Genomic DNA, 14,939 nt, shown 5'->3' with positions numbered 1-14,939 from the left:
TCAGCTGTATAGCGTATTGATTCTTTTCAGTTAAAAAAAAAAATCACTTATCCTTGCTTGCAGGGTTTCTGACCCAGGGGCCTCCAATCTTTCATGCCAATCCTTCTTAGCTGGCCTACTTCTTGGTTCTTCTGCTCAGCAAATACAAGTCACGTGATTCAGCTGAATTGAAGTCACCTGGCAGATTTTTTCCATCCTCATCAATAGCATACATACCAATTGTCCTTTAACCAATCACAGAAGAATTTTCTTATTCTTTATTATCTTTTAAGCACTTAAAGAGAGCTTTAAATAATTCTTTTTCAAAGGAAGCCACTATCATTTGCAGCTTTAATAATTCATTCATAAAAAAATCAAAAATTTGTAGTGAGACATTATAAATTGAAAACGTTATTTGATCCTTTGGTTTCATCATATTTGCTTGAGGAAATGACCAGGAGCTTAAAAACCTGATCTAATGTTGACAACCTCAGATATATAATCATCAAGGAAAGACTGAAGACCTTGGAATCATTAGAATTTGTTTTTGTCAAGACAGATGCCTTCACCTTGTATATGTTTTTCCCTTCTTTATTAATAGTACAAGCAGATAATTATAATAAAATAGCCCAGGAGAGTTAAAATAGCCTGAATTAATGAGAGAATTCTCATGAGAATTAAAATAGCCTGAATAATAATGTGTTTGATTTTTTTGCCCACTTTGAAAGGACAAAGATGTGGCCTCTCCAAGTAAGGCCCAAGGAGAAAGTTTTCTTTCTTTCATCCCTCCTTAAAGAAGACTGAGTTGCTGTGCTAGAGGAGGCAGGAAAAATATTCCACAAAGAGGGAACAATTCTTCAGAAGCGCAGAAATAGGAACATTGGAGATTTTAAGTTCAGGAGGTAAATAACTCAAAAACTCAAAATTTGAAGTCAAAGTTCATCAAAAATGTTTTCTCTCCTCCAGTCTTTTAACAAGTCTAATTTGTTGAGATAGCGATATCACTTTAATCCAATGCATCATTTAAATTCCTTCCATGAGCAGACTTAAATAGTCTTTTCACAGTATCCCTCCCCCACAAACTCTGGTGGGCCAGAAAGGTGCCAATAGAAAAGTGAGTTGACATAAGGAGGCCTGCATGGTAACCGACTGGTCACTTTCTCCAAAACACAGGTCCTCATGAAAGAGCATGTTGTAAGATGTGGAGTACCCTAGAATAGATGCCATTATAAAACCACATGGACTCGGTTAGTGAAATCTAAGGTTAATGGGTCTAAATTTTGGAATCAAGAGGTTTTTAAATTCATATAGAATCATATATGTGAGGCAGGGAGGTGATATGAAAGTGGAGACCAGTGTTTTTTCACAAATGATTATTCAAGGTAGTAAGGCTGTCATGGAAGGATTCTTTGCATCAGGAGACATTTTGGCATGGCATGAGGTTGTTGTACATTCTTTAAAAGCATGAGGATTGGGATGCCTGGGGTGGGGGGGCCTCAGCTGTTAAGTGTCTGCCTCTGGCTCAGGGCGTGATCCCAGGATCCAGGATCCAGTCCCACATCGAGCTCCCAGTGAGGAGCCTGTTCCTCCCTCTGCCTATGTCTCTGCCTCTCTCTCTGCGTGTCTCTCATGAATAGATAAATAAAATCTTTTTAAAAAGGCATGAGGATTATTTTTTTTTTACTTTCCTTATGATAGTAATTTTACAGTTAGATAATCAAATATAACTGAACAGCAAATCATCTACTTTAGGTATCTCCATGCATTTATTCAAACTGACTCTATAGAGCACATTCTTGGGTGCTAGGGATACAAAAAAGAAAGAGAGAAAAAAAGGCCAGAATTCCTGCCCTTCAGGTGCTGCCATTGTGAGATTTGAATAATATGTTAATGTGCCAAAAGGCAGTGTGAAGATTATGAATCATGCTTACTTTTGGGAGGTACTATAGCAGTGGGAATGGTTAAAACTCAAAAGAGAAATAATTCCCATGGGAAACCTACAGTCATATGAAACGTATTTCCTTTAGAAAGTATGAACTTTTTTTCTCATTGGATTCAGGATCAGCAAACCATCACATCTTGAATAATCTGGAAATCTCAAGATGCTATAAAAATGGGCGTCTAAATACATGACTAGAAAAATACTTTAATCCTTAACACCACTCTGATAAACCTAAAGAATCCATGCCCTACTACTCCTACTATAACCATACACATGAAGTAATTCATCAGAATTAGTGTTTTTTGAAAAAGACTTTATTTATTTGTTTGAGAGAGTATAAGCAGGGAGAGGGGCTGAGGGAGAGGAAGAAGCAGACTTCCCATTGAGTGGGAGCTCTACCCAGGCCTCCATCCCAGGACCCTGAGATCATGACCTCAGCTGAAGTGAGACACCTAACCAACTGAGCCACCAGGCACTCTGATTTAGTGCTCTCTTTGATGAGGCAATAATGAGCGGATATCTGATTTGCTATATATCGTAAGTAAATTATGCCAGCACAGAGAAAGTGGGCATTGTCACTGATATGCACTGAATTAACCTTACATAATACAAAGACCATCCATAAACTACATGTAGAATTTTCATGGGATTTGAGGAGTTCTTGCATCACATTTTAAAAGCCATAAGTCCATTGTGCTTTATGCTGGTGTCTTCTTGGACAGTGTATGTCTAGGTATATATATCTGGAAAATCCATGACTCTAAAAACGCAAGAGATGGAAACTTTTGGTGTGCAACTTTCAGGAAAACCTCAGAAAAAGCTTCAGGTTAATATATTCACACTTTCTCACTAGATTGCCTGGAAAGGATTTTTGGTCAGAATAGGTTTTTGGGTTTTTTTTTTTTTTTTTTGAAAGTGTAGGAAGTTGCTTTTTTTTTCATCTGTGATATTTAGCATTCCAGCCATAGAGGCATACTTTTATCAGAGATGTTTAATCATTTTTGGTTTACTTTTCAAGAAACCTGAAATGAGTTTGGGTTTTCTATGACTTTGGTAAATAAATATGTAGTAGAGAGAAAGTCCACCTCATTTTAAATTTGCATTTTTTCTCCGGAGAGAGCATATTTACCAGTCTCTATTCCCCAATTTTTGTCATCACTGCAATAATAAACCAGACACACAGGCATGTGTGCATTCACATGCACCTGCACACACACGCATACACATTCCCATGCACATCCTCTCCTACCATGACATAAAGTTTAGTAGTTTGTCATTCTGATTCCCACTGGTTGAATTCTGATTTCAAAAAATTATGAAACAAATTGAAAAACCTTAGACTTTACATCATCCATGTACCCAGCAAGAGAGATAAAGCTTAATTTGAAAAATGGTGGTGATATGGACTAGATTTCCTATCCAGCAGGAAGATTTGTAGCATGAGTGAGATGCCAAGAAATGAACCAATTTGGTACAGTGTATGGTTGTTTTAAAAGGGGAAAAATATTCTACAAGACTCATGAGCCATTATTTCAAATGCTTGTGTAAATATGGTTTAGTTCATCATCACCTTTTCCAATTATGTATACGTTCATCTCCAAAGTACAGCCTCTGCTTCCTTGTTTGAAATGCCACCAACTGAACTAGCATTTTCATTAATAAAATGTTTACAGTGCCCAGAAATGATGGTAGGAATATAGGAGTCTTTTATTATTTGTAAACTAAACATACCCTATTAGTTTCAGCTTAGCTTTTTGAACAGAGCCATTTAAAATATTACAATTTTTAGGTACTTCATGAAATTTTCATATTTTTTTATTTTTTTAAAGATTTTATTTATTTATGAGAGAGAGAGAGAGACAGAGACAGAGACAGAGACACAAGCAGAGAGAGAAGCAGGCTCCATGCCAGGAGCCCAATGTGGGGACTCAATCCTGGGTCTCCAGGATCACCTGGGGCTGAAGGTGGCGCTAAACCGCTGAGCCACCTGGGCTGCCCAAATTTTCATATTTCTATAAGAATTATTATCATCATGTAAGTAAAACAATATATTTTATTTCTAAAAGTATCATTGCATACTAAGGAGATTAGGAATTAAATCATAGTTTCTTAATAAAAACAATTTTATTTTTCAGGTGAGTTATGGACCCACTACATACTTGGAAACTACCTATAGCTCTGTTTGTACTGAAATTTTATTCTTGGAAGACTGTAAAATATTTTAACTGCATTAAATATGTAATGCAGCAAGGCATTATTGCATAGCTGTTAAGAGCAAGGACTGGAAGAAGATGGCCTGGTTTCACTAACTACCTGCATGACTTTGGGAACTTGCCAGACCTTTGGGAACTTGCCTGAGGAACTTGTAGTTTCCTCATCTGTAAAATGGGATAATAATAGATTCTATCTCAGAGGTTAGTTGTGAAAATTAAATCAATAAGCAAGTGTTAGAAGAGTGAAACAGAAGTGTTTACTTTTGCTTCTATGGCATATCACGATAGTAAAGAGGGGTTCAAGAAGGAATAAAATGACACAGAAAGAAGACGTTGCAAGTGCTAGTTTGTGAAGGATGCCTTTACATCTTTGGCCCACTCCAGGAACTAGAATATTATCTATAAATGTAATTGAATCTTCCTGATTCAGGCATCATTCCTTAATAATACCTTAAGACCATGTTTTTAACACTAAAAGATCATCAAAAGGTTAATGAAGAATACCTGAATGCAGAGCTCTCTGAGGGTCACGACTGTCCAGGGTCCTCAAGGTCGATGTTTGCTTTTGAGTCTTCTTCCTTCCAGTGTTTAGCTATTGGCTCATTTGGGCTTTCTTTCTGATCATTCTAATTTAGTCCAAACTTGGGTCATTATCTGTCTTCTCTGTTCAGAGCTACTCCTAGCTGTCAGCTACTTTCTGTTGCTCACCCTAATTCCACCTTTCTCAAATTCAAAAAGATTTTTTAAAGGAATATATGCTTATCCTACCTCACCTGGTTGCTTATATCCAGCTGTCCTGCTTCTGTAAGCACAAGAGACACACCATGTGTCATGAGAGTGAATGATGGTTACTGCTCTGCTAGTTCTCAGTAGTAACAATCCTAGTTGATTCCTCACCAGCACCTCTAAATCAAAATAGGAAAGAATGGTTTTATGGTACAATATACTAGTTTAAAGATACTGGTCTGCTCTTACTGCTTAAAGTCATAGGTTAGAAGAAGAGGGAACCATCTATCTTTGGACCTGGTGTCCTAGACATGAGTTCCAGCACCTGTTAAATATCCCAGAGCTATTCTACTAGCCCTGAAAGTGATGCCTCACTGTTCATTTGAAAACAGATGCTAAGGATAAGGAAAGGGACATACCGAAAACCAAGCCTGAACTAAAGACCTTCAGAAAATCACTTTAATATTTGCCTAGCCACGCTCAGTGGGAAGACTTGCTCTATTGAATCCATACTGTATCAGAATGCCTTCTCAGAAGACACCCTGGTGGAAGAAAATAAAACATAAAAGCCTTGTTCAGCAGAAAGCATCTTAGATAATAGAAGGCAACAGGGCCAAAGATGGTGTTTATTCCATGTCACCATACCTTCTTTGGTCCCTTTTTTCACTGAAATTCAGGCAAAGTAGTATGGTGGGCAGAATGTGGTGGTATTGTGGAAAGAATCCTGGACTAGGAGATGGGGTCAGGGTGTGGTTTCAATATCTGTTTTCTGGAAAAGCCATTGCTCTCTCTGAATTTCAACATCTATTCATATTAGGAGGTAATAATATCTACCTCACAAAACTGTTGTGAAGATTAAATAAGACATTTGTGTGTTACAATAGCAATATTGGACATTATTGGTTTTTATTAGTGACAAATAATTTTGATATTACAGATCCAAATAATTAAGGTCCCAAAGCCTTGTTTTCTACCAAACTAGATGCTTGAAGTTTTTGGAGTTTTTTTCCCAGAAATTCATTAATCTGCATATCTTCTGGATACAGTAGGCAGAGTGCAAAGAGCTCAAGCATTGGAATGTGAGAGATCTGAAGTCAAGCTGTGGTTAAGGCACTCTGAATTCACTTACTAGTTAGTGCCAGTCAAGTCTTTGATCCTTGGTTTTCCTTTCATAATATGGGGCTAATGGCATTTTGCATAGTTGGAGAGAGGATTAGAGATAATGTCCAATGGAGCCTAGCATAGGGAATAGTTCACAGTAAACAATCATATAGGATATCCAATATAGGATTTTTTTTGGTTTTTCATTCCTTTATATTATTATTGACAATATGGGTTTTCCTTTGTTCACAGTTACTTTATAGGTTCTCAAGCAGTGTGCTTAATGGGCAGTAAATTCTGACAAGATTACACCTTGACAAAGAAAAGTCATTTGGATTAATGAATCATTACAAAGTAACATGGGGGGGGGGCTCAAAAATTATTTTCTCTTTAGATAACTGGAAATTCTTTAGAAATTCAAATTATTAAAGAATATGAACATTGATAAGACACGGTTAGTGCCTTCAGGAAGCTCACATCCTAGCTGGAGGAATTTCTTTCACTAATATCTATGTTCAACCAAATGTAGTCTTTGTATGATGACTGGGCTGTGGATTAAGAAAAAAATACTTTCAGAAATTAGGCAAAAATCTGTGAAGTCATCTTTCTGTCAAAGGGGATGGGTGGGGGATCCCTGGGTGGCTCAGCGGTTTAGCGCCTGCCTTTGGCCCAGGGCGTGATCCTGGAGTCCCGGGATTGAGTCCCACATCCGGCTCCTAGCATGGAGCCTGCTTGTTCCTCTGCCTGCGTCTCTGCCTCTCTCTCTCTCTCTCTATCATAAATGGATAAATAAATCTTAAAAAAAATAGATAAAAAAAAAATTTAAAAAATAAAGCTAATACAATTTAAAAAAAAAAAAAAAAAAAAAGGGGATGGGTGACAGGGACCTGGGTAGTGGGAGAATTAAAATCTGTTAACTGTATTCTATGTGTCAGACACAGTACCAGGCAATTTAAGTTCCTTGTTTCAGCTAATCCTAAAAACAAGCCTATGAGAAAGGCTGTAAAATGTTGACTTTTTATTTGAAAACAACTGTGAATCTCAGAGAAGTGAAGCAATCTTACTTAATATCATACATCCAGTAAATGTTGGAAATGGTATTCAAATCATTAATGGGAAGACTGGGGTTTGAATGTGGATTTTGTCCTATTTAACAGATTTTAAGAAATCTGAGTATTTCACCTTCTTCAAAAAATGCCTCCTTTTCTCTCCTTGGTTTTCTCCTTTCCTTTTCTGTTGGGCCTGATAGTGAGTTCAATTCTAGACTTTGGAACCCTCTGATCAGGGCTATAGCTATTTTTTCTGTGCACATAGCCCAGAGGGCTTATCCTATTTTTTAATTTACAAAAAGAACTGATAGCCACTTCAGATGTGCTAGTGTTGAGTGTTCAAATAAAAGGAAATTCACCCAACATGAATTTAATTGTAGAAATGTGGCACAGGACAAGCTCAATTAAGATACACAGTTCAATCATTTATCCTTTTGTTTAACAAATATTAGTGATTATTGCTCTCAGCCTCCAATAAGTCTCAAATCTTTATAAAGCAGTTTTAGGTAATCAATATAATCAGCCACAAGTAACAAATTCACATGGCTCACAAGAAGGATGCTTTTTTTTTCTTTTATGTATCAGCCAATGTGAGGATGGATAATCTGGAATAGGTAAAGAAGAAGGGCGAAGAGGTGAAGGAATCAGAAATTGTTTTGCTCGCTCTGTGTGTGCGTGTAGAACACTTAACAGGAGGTCTATCCTCTTAGCTAGAGATCTGCTGTGCAACTGAATCTGTCTCTTTTAAGAAGACATTCAGGGGAACCCAGCTAGCAACTTCATCTCAGTTCATTAACTTACATCTTCAGTCAGAATCTATCACATGGTTACTCCTGGGAGAAAGAACTCTGTTGTGGCTTGGAATGTAAAATTGGAAGAAAAAAGTAGTATCAGACACAAAGAAGTCTTTTTCAAATGTTAGGAATTTTAGTTTTCTAGCCTCCAGAATAGAGAAAAGCAAGGCAGAGAAGGGCTACTACGAATGGCTTTGAGGTAAAGCTATCAGCTCCTCTACAATGCTGACCACTGGAAGCTACTGGTCTTCCCCGAGCCATGTATGGTGCCACAGAGGGCATTGTGGTTCTACTATTTACTGTGAAACTGTATTAAAGGTTCTTGACTTCTGCCAAGCTTAGCTTCCCTATTTATAAAACACGGATAACTAAAGTGTTTATTGTAAAGGATTCTTGTGGCCATTTTATACAATAGTGAATGTTAAGTGCTTAACAAAGTACTTGGCACACACTGAACTTCAATAAGTATAAACAACTATAAAGATAATAATCATTCATATTATTAATACTGACACTTCTCCTTGACCAGAGTGAGCCTTTTTACATTATCTGTATATTGCCAGGTTTTCTGCTTTGTTTTTTGTTTGTTTGTTTCTGTTGTTGTTTGTTTTGGTCCTAGGAATACCCATCCCGAGCTTTGGATGTGTCCTTTGAGAAGGTACCCATGACACAGACCACGCTGGACACCAACTCACACATTGGGGAAAGGTTCTATGACACTTGAGTGTGGACCTGCCGATCACAGAGCTCACTGACGCACAGTCACTAATGTCTCCTCTTGAGCTGATAGAGGCTGGTGCTGCTTTGAAGCATTGAGAGATGCCACGCCAATTCACAGCAAGGTCTTTATTGTCGAAACTCCTGCATAATGACATCTTTATTCATGTGAAAATACAGGATGAATTTCAACTATATGATATTGTTTATGTTCATCAGAAATGTTATTTGTCTTTACAAAGTCTGGTTTCAATGAACCGGCTATGTAATGGATATTAAATAAACATGGAATTTTACACATTCATAATATTTGGTTTCTTGTTGTGATTTTGATGAACTACACTTTCAAGCACTGTCAGTTCATCCTTATTTACAAACGAAACATTTGCTTGTAGCAGAGTGATATAGTGTCTTGCTTTATTTTAAGATAAGTCAACTTTTCTATTCAATGTTTAATGTGAAACTGACTCAAAAATGTTCTTTTAGGCCACAATTACATTTCTCTCTGTATAACATGTATTATACTATTTTAACTTAATGCTGTGAGCTATATAAGCCAAAGACATTCTAATTCTGTTTTTAATGTATTTTTTCCAAGATAAATAATTTATAATGTACTAATAAAACTAAGGAGCTCGTATTAAAAGACTTATTTTATATGACCTACTGAAACTGATCTATGGGAATTGACTCTCTTAAAAGTAATTTTGTGAAATTATTTCGTATAAAATTGACTTTCTTATATGAATTCTTGACAACAAATATAAAACAAAAAGAACTTGAAATTTCTCTCTCCATCCTTCTACACACTGAAGAGAAGTAATCAAATACTTTCTAACTTTATTATTTGGAGATTTCTTAGAAAAAGCAAGCAGATGAATAGTAAACATTTTATTTATGCATATCAGCCTCTGGCTACCTCTTTAAAATAAAACTCCCTTTCAAAGTACACTTAGTCTTTTCACATCTTTAAACGGATACAGTTTTACTTATGGGTTTATTTGTAAAATGTTCTCATTTTGCCATCCAGGGGAAGAAACGTCCTTTTTTTTTTTTTTTTTCAATGTGAAAATAAGTAACCCTAAGCCCATGTTCCTTCATCCTTTCAGCCTTGGCTCCTAACAGGCACCCTGTAAGCACTCATAGGCATCATGTGAGGTAAGGAAAGCTCTGGAAGGACAATATTCCAAACATTAAGGTTCCTTTTACATTGAAAGGGCTTATTTATTTATTTATTTATTTATTTATTTAATATTTAATTTATTTATTCATGAGAGACACAGAGAGAAGCAGAGACACAGGCAGAGGGAGAAGCAGGCTCCCTGTAGGGAGACCAATGTGGGACTCGATCCCAGGACCCCGGGATCACGACCTCTGCCGAAGGCAAACACTCAACCACTAAGCCACCCAGGTGCCCCAAAAGGGCTTATTTAAAATGGGTACTCATGGCATGCCATGAGCAACGTATGTCATCACATGGGCACGTTTTTGACATTGCCTTCACGGGGAGGCACCAGGAAGGTGCTGGGAAGGGAAAGCTGACAAGCTTCCAAGAGGGTTTCAGAGGGGGTGACGGTATCTGCATACCTAGTGTCTAGTCTTCAGTTTCAAAGCTTGAGGTGGTGGGATTGGAAAGGGAAAAAAAAGGGGGAGGAGGGAATTGAATAAATGGAAAAGCAGAATTGAAGGAATGAAGGAAGTCTGTAGGAATTTTAGGGATCAAACGCTGATTCCTGTGAGCATACTTCAGAACATTCTCGTACCAGCTTGCAAGGGCTAGAAGAATAACTTAAAAGAGTTAGAACTTTTTAAATTCCATAAAAAATGCTTTTCTATGCCATTTCTTGGATTGGGCTACTTCTGTGGGTGACTAACCTCACCCATTCCTAGGATTCTTTCCTTTTGACTAGTTCCATTTTTCAGGCAGCGACCCTTCCCTGACCTCAGCCCGAAACTCTGGGTCACCTTGCTATAGCCTTGGTGTAGCACTGAATAGAGGGTTTACCAGATTGTTGGCACCGGATAAGTGGTACTGAGCACAATCGTCCTCTTTCATGAGCTGGAGGGAAGTTGCCTTTTCTAGGGTTCAGAGAGCTGGGTTGACTTATGCCTCCTTTTCATTCTGTTGCCCAGTAATTTTCCCTCTGGCCAGATCTGCAAACTGGTTGCCTTGCAGGAAGGTGACATGCACCACTGATGCAAAAAGGAAAAAAAAAAAAAAAAGACTATTGGCATCTGCACAACATTCAACGGTACTTCAAAAGTTTCGTTTTACAGTGAAATAGGTCAATTATTTGCTCAAATAATTAAAAAGTTTAATTGCTTAAACTTAATCTCAGATATCTTTATGTTCCTGTGTTGTTATTATACTCCTCTTCTGAGTGGAATCATTATCTGAACACCTGCTTTGCCAGTTTTCCAATCCATCCCCCAAATTAACTCAGATATCAACTTCCTCTTCTTGAAAAAAAAAAACCACCTCTTTTTCCCATGTTTTCAAACATAATAAATGAATGAAAAATAAATAAATAAATAAATAAATAAATAAATAAATAAATAAATGTTTGATTATACCCCAGAGACTCTACATTACCTCTATCACTGGCCCCCATGTTGCCACATAGCCATGGCTCTACCAGCAGGATGGTGATTTCTGATATTCTAGACTGTTCTGCGTCTTTTCTAGGAAAAAAACCTGATGGGTCTCCATGCCAGGACTCAAGGGCTACAGTGAATAGCGAATTCCGATGTCACACTGAAAGGCAAGTGCAAGGTACCAGCCTGTCTCTTTGACATAAATCGATCCTGCAATATTGACAATTTCCCAGGCTATCTATATTCTGTATTGGCTCCCATTCTAAGGATGTTAGCACTAAAAAAATGACCAAAAAAAAAAAAAAAAGAGAGAGAAGGATCTCAATGGCAAACAGGAAACCTCAACTAATCCCTATCTCGTCCAACTTTGTCAGTTCTTGGGAAAATAGTGCTAGAAACTATTTTTCAAATGAATAGACTCATGTCTTACGTTTGGACATTTAATTAGGCCTAAAGAGGGGAAAAGGTGGAAGTTTTAAATACCATTTTGCTAGGTAAAATGCTCATGAATATTTCCACCATATTAGGTAACTCACCCTCAAATATACTTGTGATTCCAAGTGGCTTGGCCGCAGGACCGCAGAACGCAACCATCATTCACTGTTAGCTCCGCGCAGGACGCATTGTGCCCTGCGCGCTCTAAAGCAATCAAACGAGTCTGCAAATGTTCTTCAAAGAATACGTGTAGAATGTTACTTCGTTAAACATCTCCTTGGCATTCATTCTATTTTCCACTTTGAATTGCTGCATTTAGTTTTGTAATGACCTTCTATAGCAAGGAGGTTTTATTAACTCTTTGATCTTCTAGCTTTGGGATGAAAACAAAGAAAATATAAATGAGCACTTTGTACACTGTCTTATAGAGGAGAGCAGGAGAAAAAAAAAAGGAAATATGTTTTCATCAAACAGATTGGTCTGTGTGGAGACTTTCAGCCCTTTCTGTTCTTTTCTCCCTTTAAGCAAAATGCTTATCAATGTTGTACATGTGTTTGTTTTAATGTCGTTTGTATAACTAAGTCTTTGTTTCTCTTCTCTCTAGCTCCTGTAGCTGAGGTTAGGGTCAGATATCTCTTTGTGGATTTTCTTTTTTAAGGCATTCTCCATCCTTGGTTTCCTCTAACCCTAAGTGCAATTCTTGGGAAATCTGCCATCCTATTTGTGGGATGCTGGCAGCCCTGCTCTGTTTCCAACTGTTCCTTTGTGTGTGTCCATGTGAGTGGGGAAGGGGAGGGGATCCCTGGGCAGGTAGTTGCCTAATACTGCAGTGCAGAAAACACTGGCAACTCTGCATCCCAATCCCAGTTCTGTACTTTGTTGTGACTGGGTCTATATTCTGGAGCAGAATCTCAAAATTTAGTTATCTTGCTCCTGAAGTCCAACACTTATAGAATTATTAATATATAGATGAGATATTGCCTTTCACACTATTTTTTTTATCATCCTTTAACATGCTTCCTTGAACATATTCATTTGATTCTATCTTTTAGTCTTTAACACAACTTTGGAATCAGAACTTTAAGTGCGATATTTTAAAATACCAGCATTTTATGATATTAGTTCTAAAGCATGAAAATAGGTATCAATCAGAACAAATCTTTTCCCAATATTATAAACAGCTACTTATTATAACATACACATTTTCTCTTGAAATTTGAAACTCTTATTTGTTGTTGTTTTTTAATGATTTTATTTATTTATTTTTGAGAGACAAAGAGATTGAGTTAGAGACATAGGCAGAGGGAGAAGCAGGCTCCCTGCAGGGAGCTCAATGCAGGACTCAATCCCAGGGTCCCTGGGATCACCACCTGAGCCACAGGCAGACACTCAACCACTGAGCCACCCAGGTGCCCCTGAAACTCTTGTTTGTTATTAAATCGAAAGCATCCTGAACTGAGAGCCTGGGAATGTTCTGGATTTCCTCAATCTAGACTCTAGAATAATAGATGATCCGGTTGTATGCTGATAATGTCATCTGGTCCTAATGCAGTGCCTTAGGTTTACTGGAAATGGAAATCCATGTTTTATCGTGAAATGGATTCATTCTGTTTTGGCGAAGGTTTTCTTTTCCCTGACTCATTAAACACTAAGCGTTCATTATGGTAGTGATGTGCCTTAAGTGTTAACCTATATAATTCACCAGTCTTACTTCAGAGATGAAAAAAAAAAAATGAGTGACAGTGTACTTAGGTTTCCTGTCCAAGGAAGCATCACCTTTTCGTTTCTCTTCTGCTTTAACTTGATTTTCTGGGTCAGACAAAGAATGGGAGGAAATGATATACTATTGCATTGGGAGACATTCAGCTTTCCATCCTTGGTGTTTTCTCAGTTGACAATCCCATCAGTAAGAGAGGTGGCAACCAGCTTGGTGAACTCCTTTTCACATCCTCACTTGTTGCCTTTCAATTGTTTTCTACTTCTTTTCTTTTTAAGATTTATTTATTCATGAGAGACACAGAGAGAGAGAGAGAGAGAGGCAGAGACATAGGCAGTAGAGAAGCAGGCTCCATGCAGGGAGCCTGACGTGGGACTCCATCACAGGTCTCCAGGATCATGCCCTGGGCTGAAGGTGGTGCTAAACCGCTGAGCCAACCGGGCTGACCGATTGTTTTCTACTTCTGAGAACATTCCTTCTTCATCTAGGCAATTCCTTATACTGTTGTATGTTTATTTGTCTAGTCATACTTTAAATTATAACTTCCCTAAGATGAAACCTTGCTTATGTTCTAGAATGTATTCTAAAAAAAGTTTCCAATGATATTAATAAATATAAATGGCTAAAAACTCAGACTAGTTCTTTTAGGAAATTTAAAATTATAAATAACTTACTTTAAAGGTGTCAGTCTGGCATTTATGATCAGATAAAAATCTAAGTTATATACGCATGAAGAATATTTCTAAGCATTTTACAGAAGTACCTTTTTATAATAAAATAAATAAAAGAGCAATCAGTATTTACATACATGCAATGCTTTGACCTTAGGCACAAAGCAAGAGGACAGGCAAAAAAGAATAACTTAGAACATTTATTAAATAAAAATTTGATTAACATATACATGAAGAAATGCTAAAATTTGAGATCTTAGGGGCCTGGGTGGTTCAGTCAGTTAAGCACCTGCCTTTGGCTCAGGTGATGATCCCAGGGTTCTGGGATGGAGCCCTTAGGCAGGCTCCCTGCTCAGCAGGGAATCTGCCTCTCTCTCTCTCCATCTACTTATCCCCCAATTCATGCTCTCTCTCACACTCTCTCTCCTTGTCTCTCTATCTCAAATAAATAAATAAAATCTTTAAAAATTGTTTCGAAATCTTGAAATACTAATTGTTTTAAATGGTCCCAGAAAGATTGGAAAAGATTGGGAGAAAAAAAATCAAGTTACTTACAAAATTCTCTTCTACTTTTACCTTTTGGTGGCCCATTTGAAAAAATATTTTAAACATCATATAGCATTTACTCAGTGGCTAATAGCATTTTAAACCTACTTGATAATATTTTATACTTCTTTCAAAAATCTCAAAGTATACAATCATAGAATAATATTATGGAGGGTGTACATAGAGTGTACACAAACAAGTGAAGAGGAAAATGCTTTATAGAAGACAATTATTTATTTAGATTTTTTTTCAGTCATGTCACTAGATCAAAGAGTAAGTTTGTTTTTCTACTTTGCAAAATGATGGGAGAAAGAGAATGTAAGGATCAAGGGCTCTTGTGAAAAGTTCTGATTGCCTTGATGCTTTAGAGAAAAAATTCTAAGGAGCTCTTGGTTAAAAATGGTGAATTAATCACATGTACTTAACTCTTCTCCTTCTACAAACTCTGCCAAAA

The 14,939-nt window shown here is 37.3% G+C and overlaps 1 long non-coding RNA gene across 3 annotated transcripts in view; it reads left to right on the top strand.

Annotated features, from left to right (window-relative positions):
* Nucleotides 1-8,828, top strand: part of LOC144294081 (uncharacterized) — a 38,470-nt gene extending 29,642 nt beyond the window's left edge. For 2 of the 3 annotated variants that reach the window (XR_013361481.1, XR_013361492.1), the window contains exon 4: nucleotides 8,424-8,828. This is a non-coding gene — a long non-coding RNA (uncharacterized LOC144294081). Of the gene's footprint in view, nucleotides 1-4,056; nucleotides 6,596-8,423 lie in introns of those variants that run through there. The other variant, XR_013361489.1, reaches the window with a different exon arrangement.
* The last annotated feature ends 6,111 nt before the right edge of the window (nucleotides 8,829-14,939 follow it).

The sequence above is a fragment of the Canis aureus genome, chromosome 2 (genome assembly GCF_053574225.1).
Source record: "Canis aureus isolate CA01 chromosome 2, VMU_Caureus_v.1.0, whole genome shotgun sequence".
Taxonomy (NCBI): domain Eukaryota; kingdom Metazoa; phylum Chordata; class Mammalia; order Carnivora; family Canidae; genus Canis; species Canis aureus.
This window is presented reverse-complemented; position numbering and strand designations above follow the sequence as displayed.